A 19,822-nucleotide genomic window follows, 5' to 3' on the forward strand; every position below is an offset into this window, starting at 1 on the left:
GACTGCAGTGCCTTTCTGTGGGCCTTACTCCTGTCAGTCATAAAGGAAATAATTTTTCTTTTAAAAACTTTGATTTCATGGAGTAGTGAAGAGGAATAATTCAGAAATTATGCTGCTTTGTTTTCACAATGGCACAATATATTGTGGAGTGCATGAAGGGAAGTTTAAATCTTAAGGTGTTGCAGTAATAAGAATAAAGCAAGTAAACTCAATACTTTATGATGGTAAAAACTATTCAGTGATCTGGGAGAGATAGAAAAAGTGGCCCTGCATGTATGGGTTTTGACAGGTGTTTCTTTCTCATTACTGACGTGTTGCAGAGTTAATATTCATTCACCTAGAAGACAAATGAAGAAATGCAAGGTAGCTTTGAAGCTTTTTTCCCTGAAAATACATGCTTACTTAAATGCCTAATTCAGTCATCCTTTGTAAATGTAGTTGGCATGTACCATTATTCCAGAAAAATTCTAATCCTTCTCTTCTCAAAAGCTCCGACTTCTGCTATTGCCAGTAGAATGTCAGTGGCAAGAGGTACTATTTTTGCTCATGTGAAATCACTAAATGAAGGTCTAGGAGTTGCATTTGTGAGCTGTTAGTAACATTTTTTTCTTAGAAAATATATGTAGAATATGAAAGTAGGCATATTTTTGTAGCCAAAGGGAAATTGGGAAATCTGGCAATAAGATTTCAGCTTTGTTCCACTTGAAACTAGTAGTCTAGACTGCTGTAAAATCATGAGAATTTTGCTTTAGGAAATGGAGGGTTCACCAAGTACAAAAACTGTATCTTTGTAGAATATATACACATTAATAGAACTGGAAGTAGGTCAGTAGAAAACTTAATAAGCCGTTAAAAAAATCACTTTGAAATGGGAGGAAAAACCGAGTTTAATGTCTATGTATCTAAAGCTCAGCTGGGAAAGCGGGGGTGGTGTGTAATGTTTTCCAAAGTTACAGTCTTTCAGTACCAGCCTATGCTTCCCTTTGAAGGTTAAATCACCTTCAGTCAGGTTACAGTTTAAAAAGCTGCCATTTAATTTTGTTTCACTTTGACATTTTTAGACGCTGTTCTTAGTTTAGGTTCTTGTGCAAATTGGAGCATTCTGGTCTGAGTTGGATACATTACACAGATTAAAGAATACTCATCTTAGAGTTGAAGCTCTGTATGTCACTCCATGTCTGATGCTAAAATTGGTTTCCGATACCTGTGTATGTCTGTGAGGATGGAGCTCTCCTTTAGATTTTTATCTAGCAGTGAAGCTGGTTGAGAAATGCCTTGAGGGACTCTCTCTCACAGGCTCTGTCTCCTGAGAACTCATACTGTGGAGCTGTGCCCTAATTCACACTGTCTTGAGACTCCTCAGAGTTACAACAATTTCAGTCTGTATGAGGGCTGTCATGCATTCATTTCTGTACAGTATCTGAATTGATGCCTCTCAACATTCCAGTTAAAAGCCTGGCATCCCCAGAAAATTAATTTTAAAACTAGCCTCAAATTTTAGAAATAAGACAATATTAGTTGGTGTTTTTAGAAAATTTGTTGAGAGTTTTCCCATTATTTTTCATCATCTTTATCAATCTTCTGTTGAAAAACAAAGCTGTGGGCAAAAATAATTTCATCAGGAAGGTAAAAAGGTGAAGGAGTAAGTAATGACAGGTTGGTTCTGTAGAGTATTGCAAGTCAGTTTAGTAATCTGAGCTGACCTGCATAGTGGGTATTTTAACACAGTCAAAATCAATTTAGTTTATCTTAAAAATAAAATCTTAAAAAAAAAAAAAAATCATCTAGTTCTCTTTACAGTCTGCCAGAATTGTGTTCTGGAAGCTTGTCATCCTGGCATTGTTGTATCTGACTACTTTTGAGTACTTTTAGGTTGATGCTGCTACTGAAGAAACAGTTGCTCATTTTCACTGCTGCTGCCACTGCTGTTCAGGAAGAGTAATGGTTCAAAGTAATTTTCCTTATTTGCGTCACCAGCACTCTTAAAGTCATAGAAATAAATCAAGTTTGTGAAGAGTAAGACAAGAAAAAGTAAAGAATAGAGGCACATAGTCACTGTAGGGAAAGAGGGAAAACTAGTATAGTTGGAAAGGATGGAGTTGCTATACCAGTAGGTAGAGCATTGCCTTGAATCAGACCCTGGCATATGGAAGCACAAACACCAAAGCGAGCATTTTGAGCCAGTTAAATACTCTTGCTACTTGTGTGCCGTAGTTTTTCCCCTGCCAATCCAGATGTATCTGTGGCTTGCAGGATGTTGGATTGTGGAAGTCATCCTATTCAAAAGCACTTACCTTTTTCCAGGTAAGTTTTCATTTGGATCAGCGTGCACAGTCACCTATTACCCCCTCCTTGCTTTGGCAGAAGCTCTATGACAATGTCAGGGTGAACTGTTGTTTGCAGTGACAGCTTAATTTGGAGCACTGTGTTCATAGGGTTTGACCTTACTAAATCAACTTTTAAGTCGTTAAACTGCACCCTGAGATTGGGCTGAAGTACTCTCACTCTCTCCTGTCATTTTTACAGCCGTGTAATGAGCTGCAAGAAGCAGATATATCTGAAAAATAACCTGGGCAGAAAAAGGGAATTTTCAGTAGTGTCACTTATCAGCCCCATATGTGCTGGCATAATAGAGGGACAGATCTGGCAGATTTGGGTTGACTCACACACCTGTGAAACTGCGCCCTAAGAAATTCTACAAATGCCCCTCCACCTGCTCTATTTTTGAGGCAGTATCTAAACAAAATGAAGTATGTCCCTTGTTTCAGGGAGCTGCAAATGTCAGTGCAGTGAGTGATGTACTGACATTCCATGTCTGAAAAAAGAAGCTAAGAAACAGAGGAGAATGTTCTGTGGTTACAAACAGTTGAAATCAATGCTGCGTTTATACACAAATGTGTGGATTTTGCTGGTGCCAGTAATTTTGAACAAACATTCATGTTGGGGAATCCACAATGAATTTTCTAATGTTTAGCTGACTAACTGCAGTTATAAATACCATTCATCCTAATACATAATTGCTTTCAAAATAAATTGTTTTGTATTTGAGTTCAGAATTGATGTAGTAATAAGTAGAGAGAAGAAGATAACACCTCTCCTTTCTCTAGGATTGTTTAGTTTTCTCTTTTTCTGCTTATTGTCTGTCCTATTTGTACACAAGAAGGAATTTGAGGTTTCAGTGTTTTTCAGGCATATCTAAGCATGATGGCTCACAGTTCTGTACCAGTATTAGGGTTATGAGATGCAGTCTGATGTTAAGACTGATCTTTTCCTGTTCTGCAGTCCAAACTACTGAGTCTTGTGCTGTGACTTGAACTAGAGTAGGCGGTACAGGCCAGTGCTTACAAACAGATTTATCTTCATGCTGACTCTCATTCTTACTGTTTTTTCCCCTTCCTAATGCCTCCTGTAGTTGATTGTTCTTTAAACAAAGATGTGTGTTAACTTACAGGATATGTATCTGTCTGTAGGGGAGTAACTGTATACATACGTGCACATAGACAGAGATGAAGCTTTTATTTTCAGATAATCACAAGTGCAAAAAAAAAATTGTACTATCCAGCAGATAGGCCCATAAATAGCTTTCTCCCCCAAGCATGAACTGATAAAATGCAAGTAGGAGACTCTTTTTTTGTGTGTCTCATTTCAAAGCCAGTTATTAACACTCCATGGGGCTTATAGCAGGAATAGACCCCAAGTTTGCTCTTGCACATGAAGTGCTTCCAGAAGTATTCATAGAAAGTGAAAACCCTTCTTCTGTAGCTCATTTACGTAATATTTTTTACACTGTGGGACCTGAGAGTTGTGCAGAACATACTAAGGACTCCTCAATAGGCCAAAAATCCAGCTGATGTTGAAATATGTTTGAATATAATTTTGTTTGTTCTTCTTAGATAGTGTTTACAAGGAATTTGCACTTATTTAGAGGTTGTATGCATTGAAATTCTGTAGTTGCCAAACTTCAACTAATCTTAGACCTGAATTTTGCCTGCTTTTCTAGTAGTAATTTGTTTGTATATGGAAACTTCTATGAAAATAGCAGTGTAGGAATGTGGCCAGAAACTTTTGGATGAAGTTATGTAGATAATTTTGATTATGCAAATCCTTACTTTGAAATAATTTGATTTCAGCTCTTATCATTTAGTTTGTGGCTTGTTGGGTTTAGTTGTTTCATTTTGTATTATTATTGAAGTAAGCCTTTACTGTTACTCTTCAATTCAGAAAACTTCAAAATAATGCTTAAGAAATGAATGCGTGGATATGCTTTGCATATATTCACATCTGAGGAGTATATTGGTATTCCTGGGGTTCAGTCTTTTTGTTTGTGTACAAATTCTGGAGACCTTAAGTGTCTCTTGATTCAAAAATCTGTAATTACCTGGCATGCCTTTGATAGTGTATGAAAAAAAACTGCAAGTAACTGATACCGTTCAGAGATTTGACCAACACAAAGAAATTCAGATACGTTTATGGGAAGCTAGACGGAAGCTAATACCTATTTAACTATAAACTGACTTTGTGCTGTCTTAATCCTGACCGGAATGCTTGCAAAACCATCATACTGAAAATGAGGGGGGAAGATGTTCGGGGTTTCCTGGGCTTCTCTAAGACTGCTGACTAGGAGATACTGCTTTCTCACCCAAGAGAAGTGATGAGCACATAGGATACAAAATGCTTAAATTGGAAGACTATATTCAGTGATGGAAAACTACTTTCCTACAGCTTGGGTTCTCAATACCTCATTCACACAAGAATCAGCTGTCTTTTGACCTCTAAGTCAGCTCCTAGGCAAATTCAAAATAAATACTGTAGACACGGTGTCAACAACATGCAGGTGGCCCCATGATTTTACCATTTTTAACCCTATATGTGAGCAGTCAGAGCTCTGGCAAAAGAAAGATGCTAAAGTTAAAGCATAACAAGGGGATGGTTTCAGGCGGGCAACAGGAAGCATTTCCCTCTATCCGTCAGTTTTCTTTGCTGGATGTTTCCATTTGGTACTTCTTTTTGGTCCTTATTACAGGCAGTACTTACCTTTAATGAAACTGCCAATAGTGGAATCTGAGAGTAACATCTTTTTGCCTCTCTCCTTGGTTAGGAATTTGAGCCCCATCTGGATTAAGGTTATTTGCTCTACTCTCAACATCTGGAACCGAGTTCTGTAATTAATCTCATGAATGTATCATGAGATTGGGACTGTTGAATAAAAATACTGAAGCATTTTCCTCAAGATCAGTTACTTGGTCAGCATCTGCTTGTCTCCTCATCCACTACTCTCCAGTAAAAATCATAGTAAAATATTAGGTCTCAGCCATTTTCTTTAAGGTGCTAAGTGGCTTCAGTTTAATGTCTGAGTTTTAGGTGCTAAAGACTGTAGTTGACAGCTTTTGTTTCCTGACCATAAATCTTAGCCAACAGTATTTTTAGGATGTCCAGTGAACTCTTGCAGCTCTTGAAGACTATTGCAAACCTCTACAATTTGAATTCTGAAGTTCATTCTGAAGTTTTCTTCCTTGCTATGAAGATGAATTGTGAAATGTGTTGATTTTGAATTTAAAAAAAAACAAAACAAGACCACCAGTTCAATCAGAATAAAATACTGCAGTGTTACAGTTTTCTTTTTAGGATGGGAAGATGAGAAAGCAAACACAGCAAAGTACATTCCACAGGGGTTTTTTTGTGAATGGGTTCAGTATACCAGTACATGATCTGCATGCTATAATCATGAGAGTGATTAAAAAATATATATATTCAAAAACCGGCAGAAAAAAACAACTTACAAAACATGAACAAAAAGGTTTCATTAATGGCTTTTGAAGAGGAAGAGCAATGGAGCTTCATGTATTTAAAGTCTTGTATATGGAAACTTAAGACATAATACTTTTGTATAGGATTCAGGACCTGAAGGCAATAACTATACAGTCTAGAATGGTTTTAGATAAGAAAAGTTAAATTTTGTGCCTATGTGTAATGCCTTATGTATGCTTAAGAAAGACCAAGTGATTTACTTTGACAGTCATCTAGTCAACTAGTTGTCATTCTCCTGCAGAGTTTGTATATGAAAGAGATTGTTCTGTCCTACAGGTAATATTTCCCCTCCTTTTTTAGTTTTCCCAATCATTGGGTTTTTTATGATACATTTAACCTGCAGCACATGCATGTGGGCTACTGTTCTGAGATCACTGCAGCTGAGCAAGTGAAGTGAAATCTCTGTAATTTTTGAGTCAGAGAAACAAAGATAATTTTTAAATAAGGCATTATTTTGGCTTCAGGCCTCTTCAGTCCAGTACTGTTGGTGAAGTGGATGCTTTCGTATGTGTTCTGGGCAATCATAATTTTTTGGGCTGAGGCTTGGTGCATTCTTCGTAAGCTGCTCAAATTTCTCTTTGATGCTGTGTCATGGATGCAGATATTTATGAAGTGACCAAATCCCATGCCACTGGGTACCAAATTTATGTTTGTGCGTGGGGTACAGATTGACATTGTTTCAACTGTCTAATCTTAGAAAGGGAATCAGATGAATTTTCCAGCTATTTCAAGTGAAGGAAAAAGTTACTCATTGTTGCAGTGCATGCACTGTCTTGAGACACTGGTTCTGTTGTAGTGCTGGAATTTACTGAATGAGTTTAAATAACTCACTCAGAAACTGTAAACTCAGTGGATAACAAAACATTTCTAATGAAGGACTAAACTAGATGTTAAAGTAATTTAAGGGGTATAACCTTAAGAACCTCTTCAAGTCTCTTCTCCTGTGTGGTTTTGTACTTTTGGCATTGAAATTTCTCAGATTTTGTCATGGTGAGGATAAGTGATTTTTCTGGATGAACATGCCAAAGTGTTTTGCAAATACAGAGCGACTATGCCTCAAGTGCTTTCTTGAAGTATGCTGGACCTTCAGAAATTTTGTGGGACTTCTGTTTTAGGCATTCTTTATGAGGATATTGCTGGCAGCTATTTAAATTGTATTTGGTACTTGCAGGTTGCTGATTCCAGCAAAGTAGTTTAGTTGAATGTTATTTTCAGCTAAATTCAGCATTATCAATTCTGAGACTGGACTTGAATGATGTATTTAAATATATAAATTAAGCATTAAATACATAATGTGTATTTTTTAATAAAAAATGTTAAATACTTTCCAGACTAACTTTGAGAAGTTTGCCAGATGTGAGTTCTTCCTTGCATAGTTACGTGAATTTTTTTTTTCAGAAAATTTATTCACAGATAATGAAAATGTTATACTAATTGGAGAGCATCCAAGCAAAGCAGAAATTAATGTAGAGGTTAAAATGAGTAAATACTGCACAACACATGTGATATGAGTAGGTTCACCAAGAATGGTCTGGGGAAACTGTCTAATAATGGATACCTGATGTCTGCAGTGACAGTGGTTATACTGTCACTATATATATAGTCTTTATCTGAAGTCTCTTTCTAGGAGAGCAAGGAAATGGTAGTGCTCTCTGATTCTGGGGACCTCAGTGAGCTTTACATATTTCATAAATGAAGTTTTAGTAGAAGACACTCCTTACTGGAACTTCTTAAAAAATGTCAGTCACTTTTTGAAAATATTCTTAAAAAAAAAGTCTTGCATTAACACTTTATATCTGATATACTGCCTGCTTCTTATCTTAACAAAATCAGTAGATGTAAAACTGTGATTACATGCGAGGAATGTTGAGGGACAGGTACAGCAGTTATGGTCATATTCTAGCTACCTACAAGGAAGGAATTTGATGGAACTGATAGGCAAAATAGTTACAGAACTCTTATGATGGAAACAAGGAGTTACTTAAGTTCTCAAAATACTAGAGAAAAATTCCCGGACAAGACTTTATTAGCCTGACATTAAAATAACTGCAGAAAATCAGAGCAAAGCCACCACTGCTCTGGGATATGTGACGTAACATCCTCTAAAACAATATTACTAGTCCAGAAAGGTATATTAGAGCTCTCTAGAAGCAGGAATTGTATTTTTTTTTTTCTTTAACTAGGTTAGAAAAAGTCATGGTTTTATAAACAGTAAATATTCTGGATTTGAGATAATTTTCAATCAGCTCAAGGTAGCTGTATTGCTTGAAAATACTATTAAAATGTTTTAAAAAGTTAGAAACAAGTGAAAACAAGTGAAACCCTGTTATTGGTGATTGGGTGTAAATGTCAAGACCCAGCAAATAAAAATAGGTATGATACAGAGACACAAATGGGAATACCTGGGTTTTTCTGTCTTTTTTTTGTTGTTGTTGCTGTCCTGTCCTTGCCCTTTCATTTTTACTTTTCATTGAACATACAAATGCACATTACTCCCATATTCAAAATGGAAAAGTCTACATAGTGTATCATAAAATGAACAGTAAAAACATTAAACCCAACATTTTAAGTACTGGCCTGTAAAGTCTTGGAAAATCCTTTCTGTAAATAATATATTCTGTTTGAAATATTTCCATGCTTTTAATATTGGCAATTATGATGGTAATATGAATTTCTTGAAGACTTTTCTTATTGTTCTTTGCTACCTACATTAGAATCACATGCATAGATGTATTGTATTGATTTTACAGGCTTATTTCTCAGAAACTGAATATCCTACACATAATCATTATGTCTTTAGCATCATCCTTTTGCTGAGCACTGTGGATTTGACTTTCCTGTCTATATCAGCAATATCAGTGCCTTTTATTTTTCGTTTAGTCCCCCACTCCATTTTAATGACAATTTTTAAAGGGAAAATTTCTTAAAAATATTATTAATTTCACATATATCAGAAGTCAGTCTATTACTTAGGGCTATTTGTCATTATGCACAGTAAAATAATTTAAGCTTGCTAAATAAATTCTACAAATACAATACTTTCCATACATTTATTAGAAATAATTTTCTTCCTCCTTATTAAAAAATTAAGACTTAAAGCCAGGAAACCACTCCAGGTAAGTTTCAGGTGCAATTTTTTTGCATCATTTTTTTCCTGTGCTTTAAGAATTTTCAGAAACTTTTTTTTTGATGGGACTAGTTAAAAATAAAATGAAACCACCAGACACACACAAAGTAAGAAAATTCTTGCATTTTGCATTCAGTCCATTTTGTAGTGCCTTAGTTTTGAGCTTGGTACCTGCCTAAAGACAAAGCTGGCAGAGGGGGGAGGAGTGGGTGTTGTGTTTCTGATACAGGTAATAGTGCTCAACAGGTAGCAAAATTATCTGGTAAAATAGTGCTTTGTTGGAGAAAGATAATTTGTCTGAACAGAAATTCTTTGTAGCAGTGCCTCTCACTTGGTAGGCGTGGTAGCTAGCACCTCACCAGCTGCTGGCAGAGACCATCCATGTCAGCCAGTTCCTTCTGAGGAGCTGTTTTGATGTGCTGGTTTGTTAGGGGTTTGTTTCTGTTGTTACTGGTTGGTAGTATAAGTTTTGGTTGTGAAAGATCAAAGATTTTTACAGTTTTACAATTCAGATTTTTGTCCAGCCTTTTGCACTGAGAATGGAGCTCTCAGCTTCTGCATTCTATATAATTGTCGTTAGTATGACAGTCTTGTACTATGACTCCAGTAGATGACAAGAGACAAAATTCTTCAGTGAAGTTTTGTCACTCTAGATATGGTTCATGCTAGGGTCTCACATGATTTGCCCCCTGATTTTCAATTCCAAGGCACAGTGGAATCTGGCTCTTAAACAAACCAGAAAATTCACATCATGGCTAAAGAGTTTTCTTGTTGACCCATGGTACCTTTGTTTTGATACTGCATATGATGGCATTATGTGCAGTTGCCAGTCATTCAGTTCCATGAAAGAAATTCTAATTTATTTATTCTCTTACTGTCACAGACGAAAGGAATTTTAGTTTTTTTCTTTTACTGTCACAGACTGTGCAATCATTTAAAGATCAAGGTACAAATATTTCACATAATTTTCTGCTTTAGGAGGTGTTCAGCTCACCACAGCTTACAAGATTGCTGAAATAGAAAAAACACTTTTCTTGGAAGAAACATTTTTTTATTGATCTCATTTATTGATTGTGTTAAAACATATATTGGGTTTGCGTGGCCAAGCTTTCATGGAGGGAGTGGGGGGGCAGGGGTGGGCTAAAGGGGTAGCTTCTGTGAGAAGCTGCCAGAAACTTCCTCCATGTCTGGCAGAGCCAATCCCTGGCAGCTCCAAAGATGGACGTGCCACTGGCCAGGGCTGGGCCAGATAGAAATGGTGGTAACAACTCTGTGATAACAGATTTAGGAAGATTAAAAAAAAGGACTTACTTGCGCAGATGGAAGCCAGGAAAAGAGAGGGTTGAGGATATCTGAGAGGAACAGCTGTGCAGAGAAACCCAGCTCAGTGGAGAAGGTGGCAGAGGAGGTGCTCCAGGCACCGGAGCTGAGATTCCCCTGCAGCCCATGGTGCAGACCATGGTGAAGCAGCTGTGCCCCTGCAGCCCATGGAGGACCACGGGGATGCTGAGATCCACCTGCAGCCCGTGGAAGAGTCCCACACTGGAGCAGGTGAATGCCTGAGACAAGACTGTGACCCCCATAGGAGACTTGTCCTGGAGCAGGGTCCTGGCAGGGACCTGCAGACCCATGGAGAGAGGAGCCCATGCTGGGTCAGGTTTGCTGGTAGGACTTGCAACCCCTTGGGGGACCCACGCTAGCACAGCCTGTCCTAGAAGGACTGCACCCCGTGGAAGAGTGACCTGTGTTGCAGCAGCCTGTGGAGAACTGTTGCCTGTGAGATGGACTCCTGTTGGAGAAGTTCATGGAGAACTGTCTCTCATTGGAGAGACCCCACATTGGAGCTGGGGGACTCCTCCTCTCCTGAGCAGTGGGACTAGCAACATGTGAAAAACTGACCATAATCCCCATTCCCTGTCTCTCTGTGCTGCTGGGGGAGGAGGTAGAGCTGGGAAGGAGGGAGGGATAGGAGGGAAGGCGTTTTTAAGGTTTTATTTCTCATTATCCTGCTCTGATTTTGTTAGTAGGAAATTCAGTTAATACTTCTAGTTTTAGCCTGTTCTGCCTGTGGCAGTATTTGGTGACTGATCTCTCCCTGTCGGTGTCTCAACTCTTGAGCCCTGTGCTATGTTTTCTCTCTCCTCTCCAGCTGTGGAGGGGAGTGATAGGCTTTGGTGGATGTCTGGTATTCAGCCAGGATGAACCTGCTGCAGAACACCAGCAGGAAAAAGCATGGTGTTCTTTATATATGCCCTGCTTCTGGATGACAGTCAGAAGACTGTGTGATGTACCATGGGATGCACCTGCACCATAGTGTAGAAATAGATGTGGATATAGTATTTACAACATCAGTATTGTTAGCAGCATAGCTCTCTAGGTGTGTTTTAGTGTGAAACCCTAGCACATGATTGTGTTGTAGGAATTGATCTTAAATAATCACTTCAAAATGAGTCCTTACAGTCAATTCACAGTAGAAAAGCGAAGCCATTGTTTTGTCTAGCACCACCTTCTCTTTGGCAGAGGAAATTAATTAACACACAGCACTGAGCTGGTTATGAAGAATCCCCTCTGTCACATCTGGAGGCTATTATCAAAGTATTTGCAAAACTTCATATGGAAACCCCTTCATCATGGGGAATACGGTTTGAAGATTTTTTTTGGTTTTGCCCCAGCCATATATAACACTTTCCAGTATACACAGGGGAGGAGGACTTCTTAATGAAATGCTTCTAACTGATAATGTCTTGAATTATCATTAGAACATCTGAAAAATAAGCTCTTTTTAGTCCCCCTGCAAAACTCTTCTGTTATGTATCTATGTGGAAGCAAAGTTTCTGATAATTTAGATGACTTTATGAACCTTCTTAGGGTATTCAAACAATTATTAGTCTTTGGCAGGAAAATTGGAAAGAATACCATTACAAATCTTTCCAGTAATAAAGACTAGATGCTGCTGAAGACTGCATTACTTGATAAAATGAAAATTAGTGCTCTGACACCACACTTAAATCACAGATGTGTAAGAGATGGTGAGTAGTGTGTGTATGAAAAGATAATGTGCTGATGAATATGTGGACTCTCATTTCATTATTTGAGAGGAAGTATACATCCGTTGATAAAACGTGGGATTTGATTGTGACTATAGTTTGTGTCATAGAGAAATTGTGTGAGCCAGTTTACAACTGGGATAACAATACCTCAGGGATTGCAATGTTTGTTGGTGCACCCAAACTAACAATATTTCTCAATGTTTCTTGCATTAAAATAATTTTAAAAGGTCTTGGATTGACTAACCAAGTATTGTCATGCATCAAAAGCTGCTTGTAAATAAAAAGCAGATATCAAGAAATAATTTTTGTTGGTGACAAACCATACAGTGACCTATGTTAGGTAGAACATCGCACACTTGAAAACCTTTTAGCTGTTTGGGAAATGTGATGAGGTGAGTTGGTTTTGTTCGTCACAGCCAAGGAGAATTTCACAGAGTATGTATTAAGTCAAATAATTTGAGTGGAATTGATTCAGTGGGAGCTTTTAGGCTTGATTAAAGCACGGTGAGGAATAATGAGAGAAAATAAAACTATGACTTCATGGGGTTGTAAAGGACTATATGAGGGAATTCTGATGCGTCAGTTGAGGCGACTCAATGAAATCTTTGACTGAACAGCTTCTGTTGAAAAACCTTATAGAATTTAGAGCTGGGTAAGGAGCCAGATGGTGAATACTATCTTATGCTTCACTTTTATGAATCATATGTGTATGCTCGTTTGCATACTGTGTGAATGTACTCTGTGCAATACTGAAGTTGGAGTGAACCTTTGCATCCAAAGGCACGAGATGAGGATACGATGAGAATAGTGTGAACCTGGAAGGCAAAAAAAGTGGTGGCCCAAAAGGGTAAATGGGAAACCTCTGCTGTGTCAGGTCATGATAAAAACCCAGGAAACAGATTATTAAATTAAAATGAGTAAATTAATTGATACATTGAATACAAGTTCTGAAAATTACTGTGGCAACACATTTCTGAGACCTTGAATTTAAAATTATCATTGATCACATCTTATGCCAGTTTTTACTAAAGAGAGGTAAAGGTAAATTTTCTGGGGATCTAATAGGATTTGCCTATCTGTAGCTGCCCATATCAGGCTTCCTGAGCTTGCCACTTTTAAGGTTAAGAATTTGTGCCACTATTGGGTTGTTTGTTAAAAGTTTATGCACTGGCAGACTAAGTTCTTCTCTTCCTGGTTTTGACCATTGAAGTCTAACTACCTTCCTGCTGCTGGTTCTGGAATGTATCAGATCTGTCTGTGATCTAACTATGCCTGTCAGAAAACTATGCAGGACTTTTCCCAGGAGTCTTTTCAGACAGATCAGTAAACTAAATTTAATCACAGAGTTGTTCAACAAGTGCACTTGCACTGCATGGCCAGAAGTAGGGCAGGGTGAGTAATAGGAAAGGGAGAAGGAGATGGTGGCTGCAAGTGGTTAAACGGGATCTCCATGTCACGTGGAGCCAAAACCAGACAGAAATTCAAACCTGTTTGCCAACCAGTGGTCAGAGCAGTATGCAGCTCAAACCTGTCTCCAGATAGCTATGATTTTGGTTGCATGCAGTCACTTCAAATAGTCCTCATTTCAAAAGAAAGAAGAGATTATAAAGATTTCATATTGTTGCACTAATGTGAATATATATGAACTTACAGGTTGTTCTGACATAAAGCATAGTGGTACCTGCTTAAATACAAGAGAAATGGACTTGGATTTAAAGTACCATTTACTTGGAGGAAAAAGGACATTACTGTTGCATATAGTGGTGAAGGAACTGAGGGTGTACAAAAAGGGTTTTGAATCTTCCAAATCCTGCTTTAATAAAAATATTAAATCATTATTGTCTAAAATACTCAGTTCTGAGCAAAATATATTTTGACAAGGTTGTAGTGATAAGAAAAGGCATGTAATATTTTCTTTGCACCTCATGAGTCTGATTTTTCCCGTGGGCTTGTTCACGGCCAACAAGTACAAGATTTATTACATGCAGTGATTAACAGCATTGGGATTATCTTCTGCTGGGCAGGAAGGACAGAGTTTTGCTTCCTTTTGCACCATTGTAATCTTGGGATGCGTACTTTCTTGGAACTTTTCCTTTCAGCAGTCCATATGAGTTGCTGTAACCAAGATGTCAATGTTACATGACTAATTTTTGCAGAGCAAAATATTCAAGCGTTATTTAAAAAGCATGTTCTAATTTGTGCCACGAAAATTACTTTGGATTAAGGGATCTGATTTTTCTCATTTTATTTGCCTTGTTCCCCCCTTCTGTTGCATTCATGTTACTATGAGGAATCTGACAGCTTTACTACAGAACTGTAATTCTACTGTGTGTTGATTATGAAGATATGTGGGTAGTTGTACAACCCCTCTCCCAACTTGGTAACAATACTTGTCCCATTTATGTGATGCTTGAATTCATTTTGTAGTTACTTCAAAATGTATATCAAGGAAGTTACTTCAAGTAATCCATGAACTATCTGCTCCATATGCTGCTTTTATTACAAGTAGTAGTCACTCTTTCTGCTTTTTCATATGTCAGATCAATTTAATATCTAGGCTCTTGGAAAATAGACTGACTTGCTTGATGTCAGTAAATACAGAATATGCTGTTTCACCAATGCGAATGCAGTGGTAAATTACCAATCTGTGATTTCTTTGCTTGTGATTGCTTTGGAGTTCTGGCCAACCGACCAAAGCCCTAGTGTAGGTCAGTCCCCAGGGGAAGAATAGCCAGTTACCCCTCTGATTGGGCAGAGTTTATCACTTGGTTACATTGCTGTTGCTGCATTAACTTTACAAATGTATCATATGAGATGTAATCACATCTGGAAACCCTGTTCATTGGCTTCACGTGGTGGACAGGATATAAAGAAGAAAGCGAATAGTCTTTGCCCTATAGAGTGTACAATATGCTTTATATCATCTTTTGTTCAACTTTTAATTTTCTTTTTTCCCTTCCCCAGGTTATCCAAAGCCAGTTAAATGTCTTGTCAGAGAGTATAGATTAAAGAATTTGTAGTGAAAGTGGGGCATTGTCCTTCTCTCAACTTGCTCCAGCACTTTGTCTTTCCAGAACTGAGTGGCCCAGAATCAGAATTCAAGGTGTGGCCTCACCAGTGCTGGGTACAGGGGGACAGTCACTGCCCTGGTCCTGCTGGCCGCACTGTTGCTGACACAGGCCAGGTGCCATTGGCCTTCTTGGCCACCTGGGCACAGCTGGCTCATGTTCAGCAGCTCTTCACCAGCCCCCCCAGGTCCTTTTCTGCTGAGCAGCTTTCCAGCCACTCTGCCCCAGTCTGTAGCACTGCCTGGGGTTGTTGTGACCCAAGTGCAGGACCTGGCAGTGGGCCTTGTTGAACCTCACAGCACTGGCCTTGGCCCATCAGTCTGTCCTGTCCAGGTCCTTCTGCAGAGCCTTCTGCCCTCCAGCAAACAACACTCCCATCCAACTTGGTGTCATCTGTGAATTTCCTGAAGGTGCACCCAATCCCTTAGTCCAGATCATCAGTAGAGGTATTAAACAGGACTGGCCCCAAAGAGAGGTTTTCAGCTGTTGTTTTTAATTAGCACAGTCTGGTAAATGTCTCCTTACAAGAAAAGGCATTTAAGACTCCTTTGTACCTAATTTTTAAATTTTTTTTTAAATTAATGAGGGTAATCGTGATTAAGTAATGTGTTTACAGTCAGCATTTAGTATTTTTAGCATTTCATGAGTTGTATTGCTGTTTTTTCCTTTCTTCTGTCATTTCCTGCAATTTTATTTTCATTGTTTTCAGGTACATAGCCTGTTGTTGGCTCATAAATTCTTTACAACTGCTTACTAAATGTCCATCTTTCTCCTGTTGTTTACAGCAGATAAGCTCTTAATAGCATAAGGTCTTGGATTTAAGCACTAAGCATATGAGGATTTACCAGTGGTGATTTTTTGGTATTTCTGTTCTTCTCATAGAGTATTCTGTCCTTTACTGCCATTCTGTAACTGTGTCAACACCATCAATTCCTACTCCTTATACCACAGTTTTTTATGGAAATAGGGTCACTTATAACACTGTTGTCCACCAGTAAATTCATTCCGTTTCAGAAGGTTCTTTAAGTTTATCACTTAAGGAAGGGGCTAAGGAGACAATATTGGCCTAATTTTCATCTCTTTCAAGCTCCTCATTTTCCATGTGGCTCAGTGTGATGTGACTCAGTGTGATGCTGTTCTTGACACTCAAGTTTCTGGTCATGGTCGGTCTTGTGTAGAGTATTGATTGTCTTTATTAAAGGCATGAGCTGTTTTGAAATGAGGGTTATCAAAGTAATTTGCTTTTTATGTGTTATCCTGTTTTTCTTGATTTCTGGGTTTATTTACCCTTTCCAGGTTTGGTTCATATTATAAAATTCTATTGATGTCAGCCTGTTGGATGTATTGGCAGGATGTCATTTCTTGATTATTACATCAATATTTGGTGCTCTCTGCTTAGTTGGTATCTCCCTTGTTTGGGTTTTAGCTTGTGGGGAGGGTGGTGATGGTGGGGGTGTGTGTGTATAGTTTGTTGTTTGGTATTATTTTGCTTGTTGCTTAAAGAAAAGCCAACAAAACCTGACTTACTACATTTGTGATTTCATTTGTCAGGAATTTAAAGATTTTGAAATAACAATCATCTGGTCCTCCCGGTTTGGATGTTTTTATTTATTTTCTTTTTCTCCACACTTTAAAGTCTCTTTTTTTCATGTTTGTTTGATGCTTCTGGCTAATAGATAGGAGGTAGGACTGTATCTGAGGCCAGCAAAGACTTCTCATCCTAAATTTGCACCGCATAGAAGTATTTTTTTCAGAGACACGTCTGTGAAACATTTTGCTATGTTTTACTATAAGATCTGAGACAAAATTTTAATTTATTATTAATAGTTAATGGCAAGAATCACCTATAGTGCTGCATAAATCATGTGAGGAAAAACGTAAAAACATTCTGATGGCAGAGTTGCATTATTTGGGTGTGCTGTGTTTTCAGTGTTTTCTTGGCATCTCCCCTTGAAGTGTCCTAGCTCTTGAATTGTCATCTGGGTTCACATCCATTTGGTTAAGTTTTACTTTCAAATATCTTTTGTATTTAATGCTAATACTGAAGTTAATTTAAAATATCATCCCTTTTACAACAAATGGTGTAAAATTCTCTCAATTGTTGAATTTCTTCTTTCAGTGATTGCAAAGGGATCTTTTAAATACTGAGTATCTTTCCCTGGTCTTTTTAGAAGACAAGCGTTGTTAGACATTACTGCTTTGGAACCCTATGAATAAGATGGTGTAAGAACAGTAAAACAAATGCAACGTCCACACACCTTCCCCCTGCTGTGACTGGCTTGTAGGTTTGTGCTTGTCTTGCCAACTGCAGCTAGGCTTTTTGAGATCTCCCTGCTTCTTCCTCTCTCCAGGTGCTGGTTTGAGTCTTTTTGCTGTCTATACTGATTACCCTGTCCTCTCTTGGTGTTTATATAGCTCCCCTCCCTATAGTACTGAAGTCATCAGTGTGTTTCAGCAGTAGATGGGCTTCCTGATCCAACAGACTGTTTTCCTAAATCCTGCAGATCTGAACAGCAAAAGTTAGTATTCCTGTCTGAGGCATAGGGTCTTGCACAAGAGCCACAGCTGAGTCACATAAGGGCAAGCTACCATGCTGATTTTGTCTCTGAAAACAGGCCCCATGTAAGCTGCATGTGAGACATGGGCAGTGTATGAACAGCCTTTTGGCAACCTCTCGTGTATGTTTCAATGCTGTTGAAAGGTTGACAGTCTCACAAGAAGCTGCAGGTATTGTTCCTCTCGCCTCATTTCAGGACTCTAGTCACACTGAGCTGCTTTCATGGTTGGTGGAGAGTTCCAGGGCAAAACTGGGCCACCATCTGTAGATGTCATCATAGACATCTGTGCTTGAACTCAGGGTCTGTGTATTTCTCTCCGATGGGTGAAAGGGTAACCAAGAGTGACTGGCTTCTCACTGCATGGTTGATACAATCAGATGAACACCTTCCTGAAAGCTTTAACTTTTCACTTTTCAATACATTCATAACATGCTGAGAGTGATTTCAGCAGTCTTCATTTAGCTGTTCTTGCTAGTTTGAATGAAGGCATTTGCATTTCTTCAACGTTATAATCCAGTCGTTTCACTTACATGTTTGCAGAGCCTGCGAGAGTAAAATGTTGCTCTGATAATTAGAAGTTCAGGGCAGTGTGGTAAAAATGGCAATAAAGTCAATTTCTAGAATAGTTACAATACTTTCATTTTTTCGAGCTAACTAAAGTACCAGTATCTGACAAATTAATGGACATGCATTCAATCGAGCAATGCAGAATGAATTTAATCATAAATGTGCATAGCTGTATTCTGTTTACATTTGCTAGAATTAGTGTTTAAATTGACTGCTTTGTTGTTTGGAAAAGAATGGATGATGTTACATTTTTATTGTTACATTCATATTGTTAAAGAATACATTTTGCACAGAGTACAGTAACAGGTTTTGTGATGCAAGCTGCGAAGTCTGTATGTTTTTATATAAATGAACATTAATTAGTGTTCTAGATAGTTTCAACTGTACAGCCAGATTTCAGTTAGACAGTACTACTGTAATTTGAAAAATTAGTGAGTTCCTGTTACAGTTTGATCACATTTTTCAGGAATAAAAACTGTCTTAGCATGATAATGAGTGGTTTCCAGTTTGGACATTAAAAACCTTAAATTATTTGGCTTTTTAGCCTTTTGTATCTAGAGTTTATTTTAGATTTTCATTTTCATTAGCAGATTGTTTTAGCAGGTCAATTTCTAGCTGTCCAGGACTCCAGGTGATGCCACACCAGTGCAGAGCAGGACAATCCCCTCCGTTGACCAGCTGGCAGTGCTGTGCCTGATGCACCCCAGGACACAGTGACAAATGGCCCTGTTAACAGGCAGACCTGAGTTGTCAGTAGAAGGATGGTTTTGAAACATAGCTTAAGAATATTTTTAAGGAAGTGGACCAATAAGATACAAAAAGTATCTTTCTGGGCTGTAGATGTAAAGTTCTCTTTTTTTCTGTTTGTTGCTGTGTAGGGTTTTTCTCCTCTCTGTTCTTGTCTCCTCTTTTTTGTCTTTGTGGCAAATTGTATTATACTTGTACATTTATAGAAATGGAGGAGGATTTTTAAGTAATGTACTATAGGAAAGGTTGTTGTCAAACATTTATTTTAATTTATAAGATCTACTGGATTTAAAACTATATTTCAAAACTCAGGAAGGAGAGAAAGCTTAAAGACATCACTTTCATGTTGGAGGCAGGGATATGATTAATAATGGAGAAGCAACCCTAGAATCATTTGTATGACACCATAACAAAAAAAATCTGGTTAGAGTAAGAGATGTATTTATTAGCTGTGTGAGCTCAGTCTTCTTTTGTGTTTTAGTGTTATTATTTTAGAGGTGAATTTGACCCATCAAGGTTTATCATTCTGTGTTCTCTCTTGTATCTCTATTGTGTGTACTTTGTATACTGTGTCTGTAGGGGGCATATCAAATCCTGTTGGTATGAAGTGTGGCTGTCCTTCACAGTTTTGAAAACTCTGAGGATGCTCAAGTGACAGGGAGGAATGGAACAAAGACTGATTTCACTAAGGTGCTACTAAGAGTCTCTGGCACATCTGCCTATTCTGTGCTGACATCCTAGAAGTCATTCTCATCCTTTAACAGACACTATTCCAAAAGTTAAATCTGCAACTTTTTATTTCTTAAATTCTTACTTTCAGTTTTGCCGAATCATTGTGTTGAGAAGTTTCAATTAACTGGGGTTGTGTAATAATTAAAAATAAACTATTTTGGTGGC

General features: G+C 38.1%; 1 protein-coding gene across 2 annotated transcripts in view; it reads left to right on the forward strand.

Moving 5' to 3' along the window:
* The window catches only part of PDS5A (PDS5 cohesin associated factor A), an 80,242-nt gene that overhangs the window by 10,864 nt on the left and 49,556 nt on the right, over positions 1 to 19,822 (forward strand). The window lies entirely within an intron of this gene.

The sequence above is a fragment of the Coloeus monedula genome (genome assembly GCF_965178545.1).
Source record: "Coloeus monedula genome assembly, chromosome: 5".
NCBI classification, from domain to species: domain Eukaryota; kingdom Metazoa; phylum Chordata; class Aves; order Passeriformes; family Corvidae; genus Coloeus; species Coloeus monedula.